We start from the raw sequence: 19,189 nt of genomic DNA, 5'->3' as shown, positions 1-19,189 counted from the left end.
ATTTCCCATCTAATCTTGTTAATAAAATATATACTACTCTTGCAAAAAATATTCTTAAATGAAACCTTCTGAAATGTTGCTGTTTGCCTCATTGTTGTGTCGCTGCCTTAGTGAAACAGCCATGATTTAATATGCCCACAGAGCCTTCAACATGACACCCTTAATTCTCCTTCTTGACAATGAGCAAGCTACATGATGAGTAGTTGAATTACCAGCTTTTAGAAACTGCTTTTCTTCTCTGTTACTTTTACTCAGTGCAGATTCTTGAGGAAGCAGGGAGGTAGGTGGCCAGCAGAAGACTTGTAGATGACATGCAGTAGAACAGTTCCAGATGGCAAGTGAGATAGGAAAGGAAGACAGAGATGGCTGCTGTGGGGCATCTGGAGAAGGAAAACCCAACAACCTTATTAATCTTGTGTGTATATGTAGAGCTGTTCCTCCTCTTGTTTTATTTTTTTCAAGGGATCAAAGACATTTGAGGGCCTAATGCAGCATCATTGTCTGGTACTGAGTTCATAGTTCATTACAGGGGAAAAGAATGAGCCACAAATGCTAAGTAGAAGAGGTAGATTTTTTTCAGAGTGGTTGGTTCTGTTTTCTGGGATGTGTGCATATATATTGCATTTGTGGACTTTGCCAACCAGCCAGCTCTGAGCTTGATTCAGAATCCTCTGTGGAAAACATTTGTACTGTAAGGTCTTTGGAGGAGACATTTGTTTCTGGAAACCTAAAATATGCAGAGTCTGTGATATCACAGGAAAATTGAGTTGTTGGAGGCATTCACAAGACAGGATGAACATATCTCTTCTTGTAAATAAACTTTTAAGTTACATCCTATGTGCTCTGAATCCTATGCGCCTCTGTCTCTTTCTCCTCACGGCAGTTTTTCTTGGTAAGATTCTTAGCTGAGGTTATTGGCTGAGAAGTTTAGTGCAAAAGTCAGCATCTAATGACTTGCTAAGACTGGAAAACAAGCTGAGGGATGCTGCTGCCTCTCTAGGCTGTCAGAGAAAAAAGCATGCTGCTGTCTTGGAACTGTATCTTCTCTGTTTCAGTTGGGTTTGTATTGCTTAAAGAGATGGTTACAAAGACAGAGAAAAGTAGCTGGGGTCTAAAGGACTCTCCTTGTTTGCAGCCTGGCCCAGTCTGGGGTACCCAGCTGCAAGCCAGCTGTGCTGTCTGTAAGACCAGGGGAGGAGATACTACAGGGCTTCTGCAGACACTTTCATATTTCTACTGTGCAAAGATAGCACATCTTATATGCTGGGGGATACATGTGCTTCTTTTAGGCATGCTGAGCCTCTGCAACATCCTCCACTTTCCCTCTTCATCTGATAGTTGAAATCAATCCTTCAAGGCTAATGTTCAACTAATGACAACTGCCCAGCAAAGTGGCTACCGGCGAACTCTCAGTGTCTCAACAAAGTTTTCTCAAATAAAATTTAAGACTACAAAATGTAGTAGCTGGCATTATGCTGCCTGTGCAACCCTCTTTAACTTCCCCTTTAATATTGAATGCTTTCAGTTAGAGAAAAAAGAAATCATCTCTGAACATCCCTTGTAGCCCATAGGGTAACTCCAGCTGCCCACCCTTTTGGCTACGCTCTGTCGAAGGCAGCCACGCTGCCCACCTGCCTGCTGGTGCCTGAAGACCTGAGATGTGTTGCTCCAGTACAAATGGTGTCTGCTCCATGCATGTTCCCTGGGGTGAGGGTGGCTGGGCCACCTCCAGCCAAGGCAATTCATCTGGCTTGTGGTTCACTCCCTTCTTCCCCAAAAGCTCTTTGAGCATCACCTCCTGGTCCCTCAGGGACAGAGATGGGTAACTCTATCAGCAGCACCCTGATCTGGGCTCCCAGGCTCTCTCTGCTCCCAGGAGCCTGGTCTGCCTTTCTCATGGGACAACAGGGCTCCTGTGAAAAATGGTGTCTGGGAACAGACTGGAGGAATTATCCTCTAGTTAACAACACTAGTTATTTCCCATGGGCTGTAGACTGGTCATGCGTTAACCATCAGAAGAGAAGGTTCTGGAGAGAAATGTAAACTTCTCAGGTTCATGAAGTTAAGGAAATATCTTATCAAATTAATTATAAGTGACGGTGTGACAACAGCATCTTCTCCTCAATCCAAAAATCAGAGAATGGCAGATCATGAGGTGTTAGACTGCCCATCTTTAACTCAGTAGGATGGAGTCCACCATAGGGGACTGTGCTACAAACTATTCACAAGCTTTCCAAACACTTTAATATGCATGCCTTCATGATTTCATGGTTATGTTTTCAGGCATGCTACCCTGTTGCCATTTTCTCTTTATATAGGTATTCCTGGCCGCCTTTTTTCTTTTGCTAAACTTCTTACATTTGGGCATTAGGCCTTTAATGACCTTATTCAGGAAGTTTCGGTTCTTATTCCTTTATTAGTACTCTCAAATCCCAGATTTAATCTCTGAGATAGTTCATTTCATTTGCAAGCACAATCATACCTTTTGTTTTTCTCTTCAGGCAGATCCTCATGCTTTTCACTCTTCTTTCCCTCTGCGTAGTTATGTTCCCCCATGAGCTCTTTCTCAGGAGCTTATTGTTTCCATAAAACCACTGTTTGGATGAAATCTGTCCCATCTGGATAGGCTTTTTGTATCTCAAAATGACATTTGCACATGACAAAAGGAAAAGCTTCCTTCTTTTTTCTTTATATTAGCTCTCCAGTCATTTAGTGAAGTCCCTGTTCTGTCCTCTCCCTCTTTTGCTATGAATGAGTAGTACGTAATACTGCAGAGGTTACTTTCACAAAAGTCACCCTTTGTCCTACAGCTTATATTAGTTCCTCTAATTTCTTGTCTGACTGTAGTCTGGATCTGGTGACCTTGGGGTCTTGATGTGTGGAGTTTGGGGTTTTTTTCATGCTCATTTTTTATATTGTAACTTAGCAGATATTGCTGCTATATTTGTTTTACTGGACCTTACTTTCTTTAACTCTGAGGCCCCTCTGTATGGTTCTGGCAGGTTCCTTGTATCAACCATCCACTACAGACATGAACAAAGCATTTAGTAATCAGTGTTCACTCAGTCAGGAACCTCAGCTCACTATTTGCACTAGCTAGGATAAAAATACAACCAATCAAAATGAAAGGCAACAGCTAAGACAATGATACACAGCTAATAAAAGGAGTTCCTTCTAATGTAAAGCAAAATTATTGCACGGCGTGCACTACTACAAAAATACTGTGGTGGCTAAATGATTAATTCACTTTAATATAGGGGGGTTTATGGTGTCGTGGATGAAGGTGTTTGACACGGTTATGATTTAGTCAATTCAAAATTTATTAATAGTGTGAGGTAGATCAGAGGTTAAATTTTAGCAGCGCTTAATGATTGACTAATTTTAAAGATTTATAAGTAGTTCAGTTAAATATATTATGATCACAACAGCAACTTAAATACAGATTTGAAGATGACAAGATTCACACTAACTTACCAAAAGGTATCTTAAATCAAAGTGTATAGATACATAGATAGATACAAAAATAAAACGTAAGACAGATACAGAGAGACAAACAGAAATATTTGGGCCCAGCGATATATGCCACCTACACTCATAAAGGCAAATGTATGTATTTGAAGATGTATATAAGTGGAGAGGTGGATAAAGGGAGCTAGCTTATAGTTGGGATTTCCCTTTTTGAGTTTAGAGTAAATACAATGCATCATCATCCGTCAACAGGCAATAGTTGAGATTTCGCCCCGGCAGATGATTCTCACAAAGTTTGCACCTTGAGAGGTGTCCCAGCTCGGGGTGATACTGGTCACAGCCCGCTGTGATCCAGGAGAGCTCAAAGGGTCTCACTTAGAATTGCTATTTATAGAGTGTGAGATAATTGACTTTTGCCACATCTCCACTTCGGCCCAGCTCGGGTGGTGAAATATTCTGGTACTTTCCACCAGTCGTGCAGACTCAGACCCTTTCTGGTATCCCCCTTTTTTGGGCCACAGCCCAGGTACAGGTGTACCAGGCTGTCCAGAGGTGATCGATTGTCACCATTGCTCCCAAACAATAAGGGAAGAACGTTACAGATGGAGCACAGATGTACCAGGCCGTTCCCGTTACTAAGGAAGCAAGAGGCAGGCGCATTAAGGGGGTGCCTCAACACTCTGATCTGCTGCTCAGGCATATGGCCCAGAAAAGGGGGGAGAGATTGCACTAAGTATCGAGAGGCTCAAGAGAGGGAGGGTTGCACCACCACATATGGACATTAAGAACATGGCGATTTTTAAATGGGAAATGAAAAAGAGAGTGAGATACTCAAGTCAACCTCATAGGCAGAGAGACTGATCACTTTCTATGTCCCAGTTCACTTCTTCCCACCAGGATCCAGGCATGGGCATGTTCTCACCTAGCCTAGCTGGAAGGAGAGAGCAGCTGTCACCTACTGAAAACTCTGTGACTTGCCAAGTTGACAGTCTCTGCATGTCTTAAGGCCAGGAGGAAAATTCCTGAAGTGCAGGGCTCTGAGCACTGGAGAAAGATCCTTGTGGGGCTCTGGTCTCACTGGCTATCTGGTCTAGCATTATCACTTTCATGTTCCTCCATGTCAAAAATATTAGCAAAGACGATTTGGAAGGACCCATGGGCTAGTAGTATCTCTTTCTGGCAGTGTCTGTTAGAGAGTGCTTGGGAAAAATACTATAAATTTATACATCAGTACATCCTCCTAACCAGCAGGGAGGCTTCCTGATCTGGACTTCATAGCTGAATCTTTATGTCTGATTTCTCATGGTTGGTTCATTATTCTTGCACGAACATATCAATGAACATTTTTTAACTATTGAGTCTTATTCTGCAAAATCATTTCATTAAAGGCCTCTACTGCAGCTTCAGGTGGTAAATCCCTTCAAATTGCCTTCTTCCGCTATCCAAAGGCTCTGTATTGTCTTTCCACTACCCTCAGACAGATGTCTAATGTTCATTTAATCCAGGAAGAGAGTTCAGGAGTGACTGCAGCAAAACCAGGGTAGAGTTGACAGTTATGGCCCCTATAACAGCCACAGAGGGAATGAGGCATATCTAACTGACTGATTGTTATACATAAAAAAATCTTCAGCCATCATAGATTATTTGTCTGCAATTCCACTCTCATTTTTCACTAGTAATTGTTAGTGTTATTTGACATTCCATCTTCCAATTTGCTGTCGTAATGGACTCAAGGCTGACAAACAAAGTGATGAAATACTGCTTATCTCAGTTTTATTTCTTCTCTGAATAAAACCCTGGTGGACAAAAATGTCTTGTACAGAAAACTACTCTCAGCACCAATGCACTTCATGATCATTCAGCATCTCAGCTCTTCAGAGCTGATCTTATGGCCCACGTTTTTTTCTATATTCCATCAATATCAAATTTGTGAATTGTCTTACTTTTTGGTTGTATGCATTGTTCACTGTGTTGAAAGAGGGTTTCCTACTCTTCCAAGTGTATGAGATTGTTAGGTGCGCTCACATCTGAAAACTTGTCAGTCTCAAAGGTTCCTCAGGCATTTGTCTTTGTTTACTCATGCAAGTTTTTGGTACTGGGAATTGAGGTAGGATCACCTGGTACTCTGGGCCATGTCAATGTTTGCACCTGGGTTAAGCCAGGAGGTTTTCCATGCAACTGGATGAGGGTTGCAGAGTTACCAAGTTCAGCTGCATAAACTAATGGTGGAGATCCTGACTTTTCTGCTGCTTTGTTGGGAGGGGGAGAAACTGTAATTCTGGCTGAAAGCTTGGGTAACATAGTCCAAATACAGCAGGATTTCACAATACCGTATTTTCTGGGAAGCTTTCTGAACTGTCAGTCAGAAGATTCCTCCGGAAGAGGCTTCCCTTGTAAAAGAGAAGTCTGAAAAGGTGAAGTGTATATTCATTTAGTTTTCTTGTAATTAAACTGCCTTAAATTAGGAAGTATAGGCTTTTATTCTCTTTATATCTAGAATGTAACTAGCTGGCTTCTATCCTGCCATAATCTACCCAAAGCACTGAGCACTGAATAACGCTGCACATATGGTCTGTATTGACATATCTTGAGCTTCACTTTTGCACCGATTAGGCTAGAAGAAGCTGAATACTTGCAAACTTTCTATAAAAAAAGAGACAATTTAGCAGAAAAAGGACCCAGACATTCTGATTTTTATTTCTGAATTCTGTTTCTGAGGGATTTTTTTTCTTCCCAGGTGTTTGAATTTTTGTGGATTCCTGACTAATGCTCTATGCCCTGTTTTGTGACTCCTTTGCTATATGCGGATCTGAGAATTGTGAGAACACAGTCCCAACTTTGTGTCCAGCAGAGAACCTGCGCTATATTGTAATGTAAGGATTTCCATGAGATGCAGGAAAGGACCCAATTATTTTACTTTGTCTTTCTACCTGTATCCCTCAGAAATATGTTTTAATTTGTTTCTATGTGGACCAGTAAAATTTAAGAGTTACGATCAATTCTATGAGACTGATGTAACTTCAGAAAAGTTGGACAAGGTAACTGGAAAGTGTTTATAATGAAATGATTGTTTATCCTTAATAGCTGAAGAGATTAGCATTTTTGTGTAATACTGTGAATTCATGCCTGATATGCCAGAGATGGAAGTGTAATAGAAACATCTTCATTCAGAGGATGACTGCATATTCTTTACTTCTGTGTTTGATTGCAAATTTTTTGAAATGTTGAACATTTAAAATTGCACAATACACAGACACAGAACCAATGATATCCAGTTCAGAGAGGTTTCTGGAGAGTTTTTCATTTTTTTTGGAGGATTAGCATAGAACTTTCTCCCAGCATTTACAGCTGCTTTAACTCATTTTTTTCTTAATGCTACATGTAAACTTACACCAGTCAGTCTCTGCACTGGCAAAGTTTAAGAGATTTAATCTGCCTATTCTATCCAGACAGAAATATGCAGTGCAATTCTCTCCCCTTTTAATCAAATTATCATCTGGTGTCAACAACATATATAATATTAGCTTTAATGTCAAAATGATTGGCATTACATATTCTTAAAGTCTATTTTGTTTGTTCGTTGTTACTTACAGCCATGTGTTGGTTCTGGCTACTCATTAAGGTACCATTTCTCCTCATCTTTGTCAAACTTCTTTCAAAAACTCTCAAGAAAAATCTCCTGCAAGTATACTTGGATAGCTCTATTTGGGCATCCTCTATTGGTAAAAACTCTGATGAGACTAATGGGAATATTGGCTGCTTGAGAGCTCTAAATTCAGCCATTGCCTTGCCAAAAGTGAGGATTGCTCAGAGCTTTTAGACATGTTGAAATATTTCCTTAGGATGGAAATTAAGTCTCTGCAGGCTCCCAGTCTCTTACCAAGACACAATCTTCACTGTTAAGTCGCAGGAGATTGTCTTCTCCTAGTTTGACAGCTCAGGAAGGAAGCAGCTGAGATACATGGAAGCCTGCCCCAATGTTTCTGATTAAACTCCACAACAGCTCTTGCCCCATGGTGGAGCAATAGCTGAAGGACTGAGGGCAGGGAGACAAGATGCTTAGCTCACCACCGGAGACAAGACCTGTGTCAGCACTGGAGGAGCTTCTGATCTAGTCGATGCTGGCTACTATTTATTATGGAAAACTTTCCACCTCTTGTGGAATGACAAAAGTTAATTGAGAGGGCTGCATGGGCAGTGGGCGGAAAAGGGATGCCTTGCTGCAGGAAAAATTTCAAAATTACAAACACTCACAACAACATATATGTGAAAAAAGGTGGGAGTAGTGCAAAAGTCCATGGGAAGTGTAAAATATAGGTACGTATAAGGGTGCGAAGAGGACTTTCTTTAGGTTGAAAAGTTTCACAAGAGGAAAATAAATGTAATAATAGTAATATATAGAAGATCGTAAAATATTTCAGCCACAATAAATGGTCGAAAATACCTGTCAGCTGTCATGGGCAACACTTGGAAAAAGAGGAAGAAAGGAGTTTTCCTTAGTTCTTTGCACTTCCAGGCATGTGTCAAACACACTCACAGCACTTTTTTTTCTCCCTGAACATAGAGCATTTGGGTTTGCTCTTTACAAACAATCCAGTATTGGTGAGCTCTGCAGCCATATTCTCAGGAATAGCTGTTCTTGCTCTGTGTCCAAAGGCACTGTGCCTATTGGAAACAAAATGCTGTTAGAGACTGAGGAGAGAGGCATTATACCAGCCGCTCAGTCCCATGGCGCAAATATGCCTTAAGGGATGCTAAGAAAAAGTTAATTCTCCTCTAACTTTTCAATTCAAGAGCTGAAGGCTGATCATGTGCATAGTTGTAATTTTCCACTGCAAAATCTATGTTTGCTTTTCAGTTTTATCCACAAAGGGATCAAGTTTGGAGCTGTTGCAATCACTTGTTTTTATATTTGTAGTGTAAGACCCCCAAATCTTTAAAAAGAAAGCATTAGTTTAGAAGTAAAACTCTTTTCTGTTTGTAAAACTCTAGTCTGTTTCTTTGAGACATAGGAATTTCTAGCACTTGGTATGTAGCTTTTAATTAAGAGCAACTAATCTCCACAAGCACTACTTCACCTAAAATGGGGACTTTAATTAAACGGTTGTGAAGGAGTTGAAAGGAAAATGTAAGGGTCTACCTTGAATCACACCTGGCCTTTTTCAGTTATAGATCTAAACTCCCCCAGCTTGAACAAATTCTGATCAAGACTTTGAGTCTTGTGAAAGGATCAACTCTTAATACCCTTAAAAATCAGGGTACAGTTGAAACAGTGCACATGTTCTTGTTTTCTGAAGTGTTCTTGGTTTTCTTAGGCTTTAGCTACAAGGTGATTTGTCCCACCTCTAGCTATTGGTGCTTAAATCCTGGGGTTTTTTTTTCTAAATTCCTGCAAAATCACAGGTGTTCAAAACTCATGAGGCAGGTTCCCACAGATCCTGAGCTTCTTAAAGTAAAATATTTCAATTTTCCATGTTGTTTCTGGTCCCTTTAATTACACCAAGTTCCTTGCATTTTGCTGGAGTACAGCTTGGAAAAGCTAATTGCAAGCTCCAAAAAGAGAAGAGACAAAAATGGGAGTGATGCAGAGAGATGAAGATTTTTAAAATTGTATCTCACAGAGCAAAAAAGAAAAGAGACCATAAGAAATGGAAGGCACAGAGGACATGGTTTTGATCATAGGTTTATCTTGCTTTATTTTGGTGGAAAAATAAGGCCTTGTTCACTGTGCTGAAAGCAAAAGACTTGGAGGGAAGCTGTTTTTTAATTTAAATATGATTTTATGAAAAAACAAAAATACAAAATGGCCAGAGATCTGTGGAATGAAGATGTACCAGCCCCATTTCTGACTCAGTGTTTTTTCACTTGCAGGAAAGGAGTTTGCCTAATAAAGTTGGAGCCAGTCCAAAACAAAAGAGGTTATTTTTTGTACTCACATCTAAGAACTATAATATTTTGGCTGCTCATGCCTGGTAGAAATCAGGGGACAGCTATCACATATCTTGCTATTACACATGCATAGTTTACCTTAGGAGAGATAAGAATGGATGGATGTAATTTTTATCTGCTCATGGCAACAAAAAACCTTGCACCCACCCTGCCAATGCAATCTACAAATTGATAATAGGATTTTGCTTTTCTGGGGCAGGAGGGGAGTCAGCAAGGCAGAAATCCTTGAGAGATGAAGTGATCCTCACTTCTAATCAGAAGAATTTAGACTCTCCAGACCTTAGCATGGAGCCAGACAGAGAATTTGACGCTATCTGTGAAAAACATTAGAAGAAGAGTATGAGCTTGAAATGTGCACTGAGGAATCTTAAAACTGCCTTTCCACTGGGTGGTACTGAGTGAAGCTTCTGACACATAGCAGAGAAATCTTAGGGCTTCTCTAAATGCTGCTGCCTAATAATTGCTCTGGAATGGATGTTACAACTAACACTTGCCAGAGCGTGAATTATTGTGGCTGTGTCTGATCTTGACTCCAGCTGGGGGAGTGGGGAAGGAAAGTAGGTCAGCAAAAGAGAGCTCAGAGGTATATCACACTCAAACGGGTGACAGCATCCCTCTGAGACCCCCCCTGTGCACGGGTACTAGGACAATTGATATGCTTTTTGTGGACTCAGAATAATTTAGGTTGGAAGGGATCTCTGCAGGTCTTCTAGCCGAAGCTCCTGCCCAAAGCAGGACCAACTGGATGAGCTTGCTAGGTGGAAATCTAAGAGGTCATTTCCAATGCAGAGGGTTGCAAGTACTGCTGAAAGTCTGAGTTGGTTGGTTTGATTTTCAGTATTAAAGCAGCTCCTCTGAATGACTTTTATTGGATTATGAGGTGCTGTAAGACAGATGTTCAGCATTTAGATACCTTGGGCATGGACTAGTTCTCCTAAAAATCCTGCATAGGACTTTTATGAAAGCCTCTGTTTTAACCAAACTGACACGTGGCAATAGAGGTGTAAAGGTAAGGGTAACAGCGTAACCTTAATTTTCCTGGCAAGATAAGGAGACGTGTACTGACTGTTTTTTGAAATATCAGCTTTTCTTAGACTCCATGGTTTTTATCAGGTCAAATGAAAAGCATGAACCCTACATTTGGGCACTCTGAGTTCTGGTTTGCTAGGAGTTTGCACAAACAGAAAAATGAAAAAGAAACACTTGGAGGACTGGAGTCCTCAATTTTAGAAACTTGATTTCAGGTAGGCTTAAATTCCAGTTTTAAGGAGCACCTTTCTCATCCTTCCCTATATTATTGAATCACTTTACCCAGCTTACACTTGAATTCAAAGAAATTACAAATACAGTGCTTAAAATGATAATGTCACCACCTATTTTACCCATAGATGCTCACAGAACATGTAAACGTGATCTGACAGTGAGTGTAAAAGCCTGAGCACGCACGCATGGTTGTAGGAGAGAGTGGAAGCAGCCTGGTTCAAGTGAAGTAAGAGACAAGCCTGCAGGCTTTCAGTCCTTACATCTGAATGGGTATTGAAATCCAGCCCCTGAACCCTGTTGTATCCAATACAGGACATCCAAGATTTGTTACAGCTGTAAGTACTTTGAATCCAAGGAATTTGTGCATTTACTGGTGTCTGCTCTACATCTGCCATTGACCTTTCCCCATTCCCTCTCTGCTTTATCTGTCTGGTATTAGCACTGCAGAATAAGATATCAATCTTTGTTTAACAGATACTGCTCACAAATTCTGTCTGTCTTCGTGGTCAATGTGAGATATCTTCCTGGGCCTGACCGCTGGGTATGTGAGCTGCTGAAAGGCACATTTCTCTGCGTGGCTGGATTCCCATTTACCACTCAGGTCTTCCACAGCTGATGGGACCCGCATGGAGGGGAGAGCCTGATGGCCTGCGTGGTCAATGACGCTGTATCCCAGCTAAGAACCAGTGTGTTGACCTCCAGACCCGAATGATCCATGCGGATGGACATTTTCTGTGAAGAAACTCCAAAATATCAGCTGATGTAATCCCGCATGGTTTTTTTCAGGATATGTAAAAGTCATGGACAGAATTACTACTTACCAAAAGGCATTTGGCTTTTTTCTTTTTACTTTTCCTACAAATGCATCATTTAGCTTCCTTAGAAGAATCTAGAAATATTTTCTGGGAAACACACTGACTTAAGCGCACCTATTTCATATGCTTTTGCTTAGAATGTTCTGAGAGAAAGTTAATTAAATTTCCTGAAAAAGATTCTTCCACTTGCATGCATGCCTTCATTCAGAAATTCAAAGTCATTGAGCAAATGTAATAGAAACAGTAGTTTTTATAGGGACTTGCACAATATATGGTAGATCTCTAATTTGTTTAACAAGGGTTATATTTTTCATTCAAGTCTCATCCTTGCTTTCTGCATTATAGCTCCAATGCACAGGATGAAACATTTTATTCTGCAAATAATTGCATGATGATTTATCCTACAAAATATCTGTTGCCTCCACGAAGCAGAGTAGAGTCAAACAGGAGCCCGAGCCCAAGCCCTCTGTGATTCTTTACCACAAATGTGGCACTAATTTGCCCTCAGCGCTGAGGACGTGTCCACTGATTGTGCAAGGAAGCCTGTGCCATTCTTCTGCCATTAGTTGTGAATGTATTTGGGTGATGGCTAAGACTGCATCACTCGATGGGAAAGCAGAGAGGGCAGACACCGAGACACCTGTAGGACATTCCTAGTGTTGTGCATGGGCCAGACCCTAAGGCCTGTGGAGCAGGAAGGGTGATGGGCAGAGTATTTGTTCTCAATCTCTTTACTCAGGCATTGGGGAAAACTGAAATTTTGGCTAGTGGCAAAATGTTTCCAAAGCTGGGAGAACTTGGGAAGGCAGAGGTGTGTGGCTGCCATAGGCACATTGGTGCTCTCTGTATTTCTCTCCATTTCCATTTTACTCTGCATCTCCCTCTGTACTGTCTTTTTACATAAATATCTACATATGTCAGAGACCTCTTAAAGGTTAAAGCAGTCTATGCTGTGTTTATTCTATCTGTCAGTGCTACTTGAAATGTGAGTTTTGCTGCCTCTGGAGCAAAGGGACTCGATGTATCTGAGCAGGGGGCTACACAAAAGTATTTGCTTAAAAACTTTGAAGTAATCAAGGCAGAACAATATAACCAAGGACTCCCCATAAGCAGGAAACCACTGTAGCTTCATATAAACTGTAACTACTATTAACTTATCTCATTTTACTCCCTTTTTTCACCCTGCAACCTTTTCAAGGTCTGATTTAATTGCTGGAAAGTAAACAAGACAAGTTATTTCACAACATTAGAGCAGAAATACCTAAATGCAGTGTTATGAGCATAACAGAAACCCACAATTGGAGGCAATGTGTGAGAATATTAAGAGCATATTTCTCTTAGGAGCATTTTGAGGAATGTGTAGCAAGTGTGCCAAGTGTGGTTCTTTTTGTAATAATAACGCTGTCAAGCCGGACTCAATACATTAATAGTGTTACTCTGTCCTTAAGAATCTCTCATAAGCCTGCAAGACCATTTTTATTATTTTTGCCATGCCACACAAATGAAATCAATGGCATAGGTATTCCATAATTTTCTGTAGGACTTTGGAATCATAGAATCATTTAGTTTGGAAAAGACCTTTCAGATCATTGAGTCCAACCATTAACCTAGCACTGCCAAGTCCAAACACTAAACCATGTCCCTAAGTACCACATCTACACGTCTTTTAAATGCCTCCAGGTATTTATCACTCAACTGCTTCCCTGGGCAGCCTGTTCCAATGCCTGACCACTCTTCCGGTGAAGAAATTTTTCCTAATATCTAATCTAAATCTCCTCTGGTGCAACCTGAAGCCATTTGCTCTTGTCCTATCGCTTGTTACTTGGGAGAAGAGACCAACACCCACCTGGCTACAACCTCCTTTCAGGTAGTTGTAGAGAGCAATAAGGTCTCCCCTCAGCCGCCTTTTCTCCAGGCTAAACAGCCCCAGTTCCCTCAGCTGCTCCTCATGAGACCTGTCCTCTGAAGTCTTGTTCTCTTTAATCTTCATTAAAAACATTTTAAAAGGTTAATTACAAAGTAGCGAGTTTTTAATATGTTGCTGGTTACCTTTGCTTACAATGCCAAGGTCTGGGACTCTTCTGGCCAATTAAATTGCATCTTGTAATCTGTGGCAGTTTCTTGATTGACTCATTAGAGCTTAAGAATAGTTGTATATTGTTTGCTTAGGTTTTTTCTTTCTTTTATGAACTTCATCAGATCCAAATTCTGTGCCCAGCTGCTCCCACACAAGAAATCATTGTTAGGCCATTGGAGCTGTGACCCTTGGATGTGGGGCATGGGGAGGAGCAGGGACTCAGCTCTCAGGCTGCTGTGAATCTGTAGTGTTTCTAATCATGCCATTCAGTTACTCCACTTTACACTGAAGCAATTAAATGCAGAATGTGGTCCATGACCAACGAAATAGATTGCTCTATAAATAATTCATCTTAAACTAGTGCAAGTAACTAAGGTAATAAAGGTAGTCACTGTCTCTTGCTCTGTTCTGGGTGATGGAAACACCAACTGGTAAATTTTTACATGTTATATACTCACTGTGGGTGTGGGTGGGTCACTCATATGATATATATTAAATAACTTACATATTATTGCATCTGATTAGAAACCTGACTCTCTCCATTTGCTTTATAGAGACTTTGCATCCTTAACTTTGGTCACAGAGCAGCTGGACACCTTCACTATTAATAGTCTCCAATGGCAAGTGTGAATTGCCCTCCTCATTGTGTCTGACAATGTGACTGAAGGACATTTGCCCTGTATTGTACATAATGCCAGATCAATGCTATCACCGTCCTCCACCAAGGACACAACATGGGAACAAAGAACCAAACTGTCAGTCCAACTTTATTTCTAGCTCAAAGTGCTTGGGAGCCATTGCTCTGTCCCTCCTCACTTCTTCCCCAACAACATCACATATGACTTTTCATATATCAGGTCCTTAATATGCAATTAAATGAGAGGCTGATCTGGTAGTGACAGGACAAGGGGTAACGGGTTTAAGCTAAAAGAAGGTAGATTTAGATTGGATGTTAGAAAGAAATTCCTTACTGTGAGGGTGGTGAGGCACTGGAACAGGTTGCCCAGAGAAGCTGTGGATGCCCCATCCCTGGAAGTGTTCAGTGCCAGGTTGGCTGGGGCTTTGGGCAACCTGGTCTAGTGGAGGGTGTCCCTGCCCATGGCAGGGGGGTTGGAACTAGATGATCTTTGAGGTCCCTTCCAACCCAAACCATTCTGTGATTCTATGATCTTGGTTGCCTTTGGTTTTTTTGAGCTTTGCATTATCTAGCTTTCCTGTGTGACCCTAAGGTTTAAAACTTTCTCTTTTTAACAAGAAAAAGACATTCTAATGTAATCACAGGATGCTGGGAGCTGGACTTTGAGGGAAAACACTGCATAGTGGTACACTGGTGACATAATTAGAAAAGTCACCAACTGAGCTTCTAGCATTGTAGCATTCCTCTCAGCCTTCCTCAGCTCTGGGCAAGAAAACTCAGCTTCTCTGAGCCTGAAACCACACACCCAGGGCTTTCCTCAGCTGTGCGCAGCAGAAGGGCCGGAACCCTGCGGTCAGCCTCTCCTTCTATCCTGCAGCTGCAATTAGGGAAAGCATTAGGATGTGGCATGGTTACCCCCTGGAGAAAAGGTCACTGCCGTACCCTGTCCACACTCAGTTGCACAGCTGCTGAGGGCCGGTGACAGTGTGGCCCACTGGTCACAGGCATTTCCCAGTGGCAGAAGGCTGTATGCTATGAAGTGAGAAGTTTTTAATTATAAACACTGTTGTGGGTTAACCCTGGTAGGCAACTAAGCACCACACAGCTGCTCACTCAATCCTCCCCCAAACCCAACTCCCAGTGGGATGGAGGGAGAGAAAATGAAGAGGAAAAGTGAGATAAGATTAAAACCCCCCACTTAATAAGCAGAGGAGAAATGGAAGAAGAAAGGAAGAAAGGAAGAAAGCAAAACAAAATAAGTGATGCAAAGGCAATCACTCACCACCTCCCACAGATAGCCCAATGCCTAGCCAGTTCCTGAGCAAAAGATGGGGAACCTCCCTACACCCCCCTTGTCTCTGTTTTTGTGGCTGAGCACGACATTACATGGCACGGAATATCTCCTTGGTTAGTTCAGGTCATCTGCCCGGTTCTGTCCCCTCCCAGCCTATTGCACATCCCCAGTCTAATCAGTGGTGTGGGGAGAAGTAGGGTAAGAAACAGAAGGCTCTGATGCTGTGCAAACACTGTTCAGCAATAGGTAAAACATCAATGTGTTATCACCATTGTTTTGGTCACAAATCTAAACCACAGCACTACATGAGCCGCTATGAAGAAAATTAACTACATCCCAGTTAGACCCAGTACAACCCCCCATCTTTGAAAAGGAAAGGTTAATCCAGGACTACTGTTAAGAAATGTTATCAATGATTTCAACAGAATTTAGTACCCGCTTATTATTATATTCCATTGGTATAGCTCCTCTGAGCTGCACGAAAAGATTTGAATAAAAAAAAAGGCAAAGTAAACCCTCATCCTCCTGGGACAAAATGTTCCTGCTGTTTTCCTCCTCTTTTACTTCAAAGCAAGAGTTTCAGGAACAGCTACAGCACTGAGTATTATGAACCGTGAGTGTACCTACTGTTATTCAACATAAAGTGTGTCAGGAGAAAGTAATCCAGGAATATCAGTCATTGTTGTGCTGGGAGAGAGGAGTCAGATGGGTGCTTGGTGCAATACATCACTCTCAGAGCAAGTCGCAGGCAGGTTCAGAAGTGAACGTGTCACTCCTGGCTCTGCTTGCTGGCATGATTAAACATGAGCTGGCGCTTCTGTTGTTTGGTGCCGTTGGGTCATGCTCCCCTGGAAATCCAGAGGCTTTTGGCAGCAATGCTTGAGTTTGGAGTGGCACCTGTGTTTCCTGTTACTTGCCAAGGTGATCATTGCATTTGCAGAGTCTTATCTTGACCTTCACTCAAGATAAAGCTGGCTGATTTGGGAGCAGGTGGGTTCTGTGTTGGTTGAATTCAAGTTGTGTGGGGTCTTCTTCAGTGAGCCATTTCCCAGGATATTCACTTGAGCTGTTGTTGAAGAGTTTTAAAGGACAGCGGTGGGGTGGAAGAGAAATGTGAATATTTCTCAGAAACAGTGTTTTGGATTTTATAACTGTGTGTTTGAGCATGTGTGTGCATATAAGATACCTACTGTATGATTTGGATGATACTGCACAGTCACTTGGGTGCAGTGACTGGGAGATTTGTCCCCTGTGGTACTACGGTCCTGGGAACTGTTCATGGATCTATTACAGAACTGAATGACAGTAGATTTGATGTGTTTTGGTACATGATCCAAGCTCATAGCCTCCTCCCTTGCAGCTGCTCGGCTCTCTCAGGAGCCCTTGTTCACCATCCTCTTCAGATGTGAATAACGTGTCTGGTATTATAAGGCAGACAATGGACACTCTTCTTGGCTCAAAGCTGAGCACCTGTTTAAATCAGTTAGGGCTGACACAGGGCCTCGCAAAGCCATCTGTGAGTGCATCCTATGGGCGAGGGGAATTTTTATACCAGTCACATGAAAATGTCTGTGTTTGCTTTTCATTACCAGCATATGGTGTTACAGGAGCTCTGTGATCAGCATCGACCGCAGGGGCAATACATACCATGGATGTTGCGCAAACTAATGACCCATGGTGAAGCCACCACAAAGGTTTCTCTGCATGGCATCCTTTAAAACTCATTCTTTTTGGTATCAATATTGACAGGTAAAAATAGTAATTATACCACAGAAAAACCTGGGGTTTAGAGAGTATCCACAAAAGGAGCAAACCTGACTGAAGAAACTGAATTCCTCATACCTGTCAGGAGGCTGCACTGACTGCATTTACACACGGCTGTGACTTCCCCCTTCTTCACAGGCTAAGAAACTCTCAGCTAGGGACACTCATCAAAAAAAGTCTCTTCAAGGATGTGCTTCTGTTAGCAAGGACAGAGATGGCATTTACCGCTTTTCTTAAATGAATGTGGTTTTCCTTATATATATAGTAAGGGATTGCTATCTCTCTTTCTAAAGAGCATAGGCAACATTTATGGCACTTAAAATTGTTTCTTTTAGTAAGTAGCTCCAGGATTAATAAACCCTTCAAGGACTATCATGGCAAGATTCCTGCTACGACTCAGGTAGCATGTGAGCTGCCAGAAGCAGGTGGTGTGAAAGTTGCAGAGAAGAATCGATGTTTAGTAGAGAAGGTAGAAAAAGACAGTGATGAAAATAAATGGAAAGAAATTGTCTCAAGAAACATTTGCCAAGAGCCCAATTTTTGTGGTGTGGACTAAAATTGCTGCTGACATTTTCTGTAATGAAGTTTCTTCTGAATTGCTCAAAGTTGCCATCTGCACTCTGACTCATCCACTTTATTCCCAGACTGGGTGTATAAGACAGACCTCCACATCTGCAGGACCCTGGCGTCCTCCCACAAAATGCTCCTTCTAGGAAGGGCTGGGCCAGAGGAGTGCATACAGATCTGGGGCTACACACTCAGCACTGTAACAGCAAAGCCCTGACTGAGAACAATCAGCTTTGTGTCTAGAACTTTCCCTCTGGCTTTTTAAAATTTTTTTCCCTGACATTAAGTGTTGTTTAAACTTTGTTCTGAATGCTTAAAACAGTGGATATGTCTCATCTCTCTTTTTGCTTTTCTGGCTGGATCTATAGGTGATGCAGGTTGGCATAGTTCTATTGAAATTAGAAGAACTAACACAATTTCCACCAAAAAAAGATTTGGGGCTTAAAATGCATATTCAGAGTAAAATAGTCCTGTACAAAAAGTAGCTGTGGGTAATGAGGCAAGGATTCCAGATAGAGATCAGAAGCGTATTTATGAGCCTTAGAGCCACATTTCTCATTGCTAGGAAAATAATATCTGATTTGTCACTTGTTAATATAATTATCTTCTATTTCAAGAGAATTAGCAAGTCACAGTGCATTTAGAAACTGCTGCATTGGTGTTTTGTAAAGTTGGAAAAGGAAAACATATTTGACACACTTAGTGGTCCAAACTGTGTGTCTTTTGAAAAGATTCTGTTACCTGTCCTTCTCTACAGACAATCATTGACCCATCAGTGTGAATAATTTGTTTTGCTCTGGAAAATTTCAGCCACTGCTAGGATTGACTAAGAGGAATTGTTGTTTCAGCAATAATCTCTATTGATGTGCTGTGTGTTAAGCAATAAGTGGCTGCTGAAATTGAGTAATCGTCAAAGTGGAGATGAGATTTTTAAGGCAATTTCAAATTCCGTTCATTGCACTAACATTTTTTATTAAATATCCCCTTGTTGTGGTGTTATGCTACAAGATGAATAGAACTTTTTTTTATCAGACTTCTCGGTGTCATACATTACTTTCTAAACATTTGGGATGTTTGAAAATCCCTGATATAAGCAGCTCTATTTCCAAGCTTTCATGGAGGAAGGAGAAAAGGATAACCTTGTCTATTAAAACATATTTGTCTGTGGTTTCTTGGGTGACAGCAGACTTTTTTTTTTCCCCACTCTGCAATATATAGGACAAGGAGAATCGCCAGAGCAGGTCAGACCCAAGGTTTATGAAGGTCAGTCTTCTGCAGCTGGCAGCAGACAGCACCAGCTGCTTCAAAGGAGGAGACAAGAAGTTTCACAGCTAGTGGCAATTTGAAAATTAACC

The 19,189-nt window shown here is 41.4% G+C and overlaps 1 long non-coding RNA gene across 4 annotated transcripts in view; it reads left to right on the top strand.

The window, feature by feature from the left end:
* Positions 1-5,746: 5,746 nt before the first annotated feature.
* The window catches only part of LOC142600306 (uncharacterized), a 50,784-nt gene continuing 37,341 nt past the window's right edge, over positions 5,747-19,189 (top strand). For 2 of the 4 annotated variants that reach the window (XR_012833705.1, XR_012833703.1), the window contains exons 1-2: positions 5,790-5,882; positions 10,806-11,015. This is a non-coding gene — a long non-coding RNA (uncharacterized LOC142600306). Of the gene's footprint in view, positions 5,883-10,805; positions 11,016-11,154; positions 11,222-19,189 lie in introns of all 4 variants that reach the window. The other 2 variants (XR_012833704.1, XR_012833706.1) reach the window with 2 other exon arrangements.

Source organism: Balearica regulorum, chromosome 2 (genome assembly GCF_011004875.1).
Source record: "Balearica regulorum gibbericeps isolate bBalReg1 chromosome 2, bBalReg1.pri, whole genome shotgun sequence".
In the NCBI taxonomy this organism is placed as follows: domain Eukaryota; kingdom Metazoa; phylum Chordata; class Aves; order Gruiformes; family Gruidae; genus Balearica; species Balearica regulorum.
Note: the sequence above shows the minus strand (reverse complement) of the source record. Positions and strands in the feature narration are given on the sequence as shown.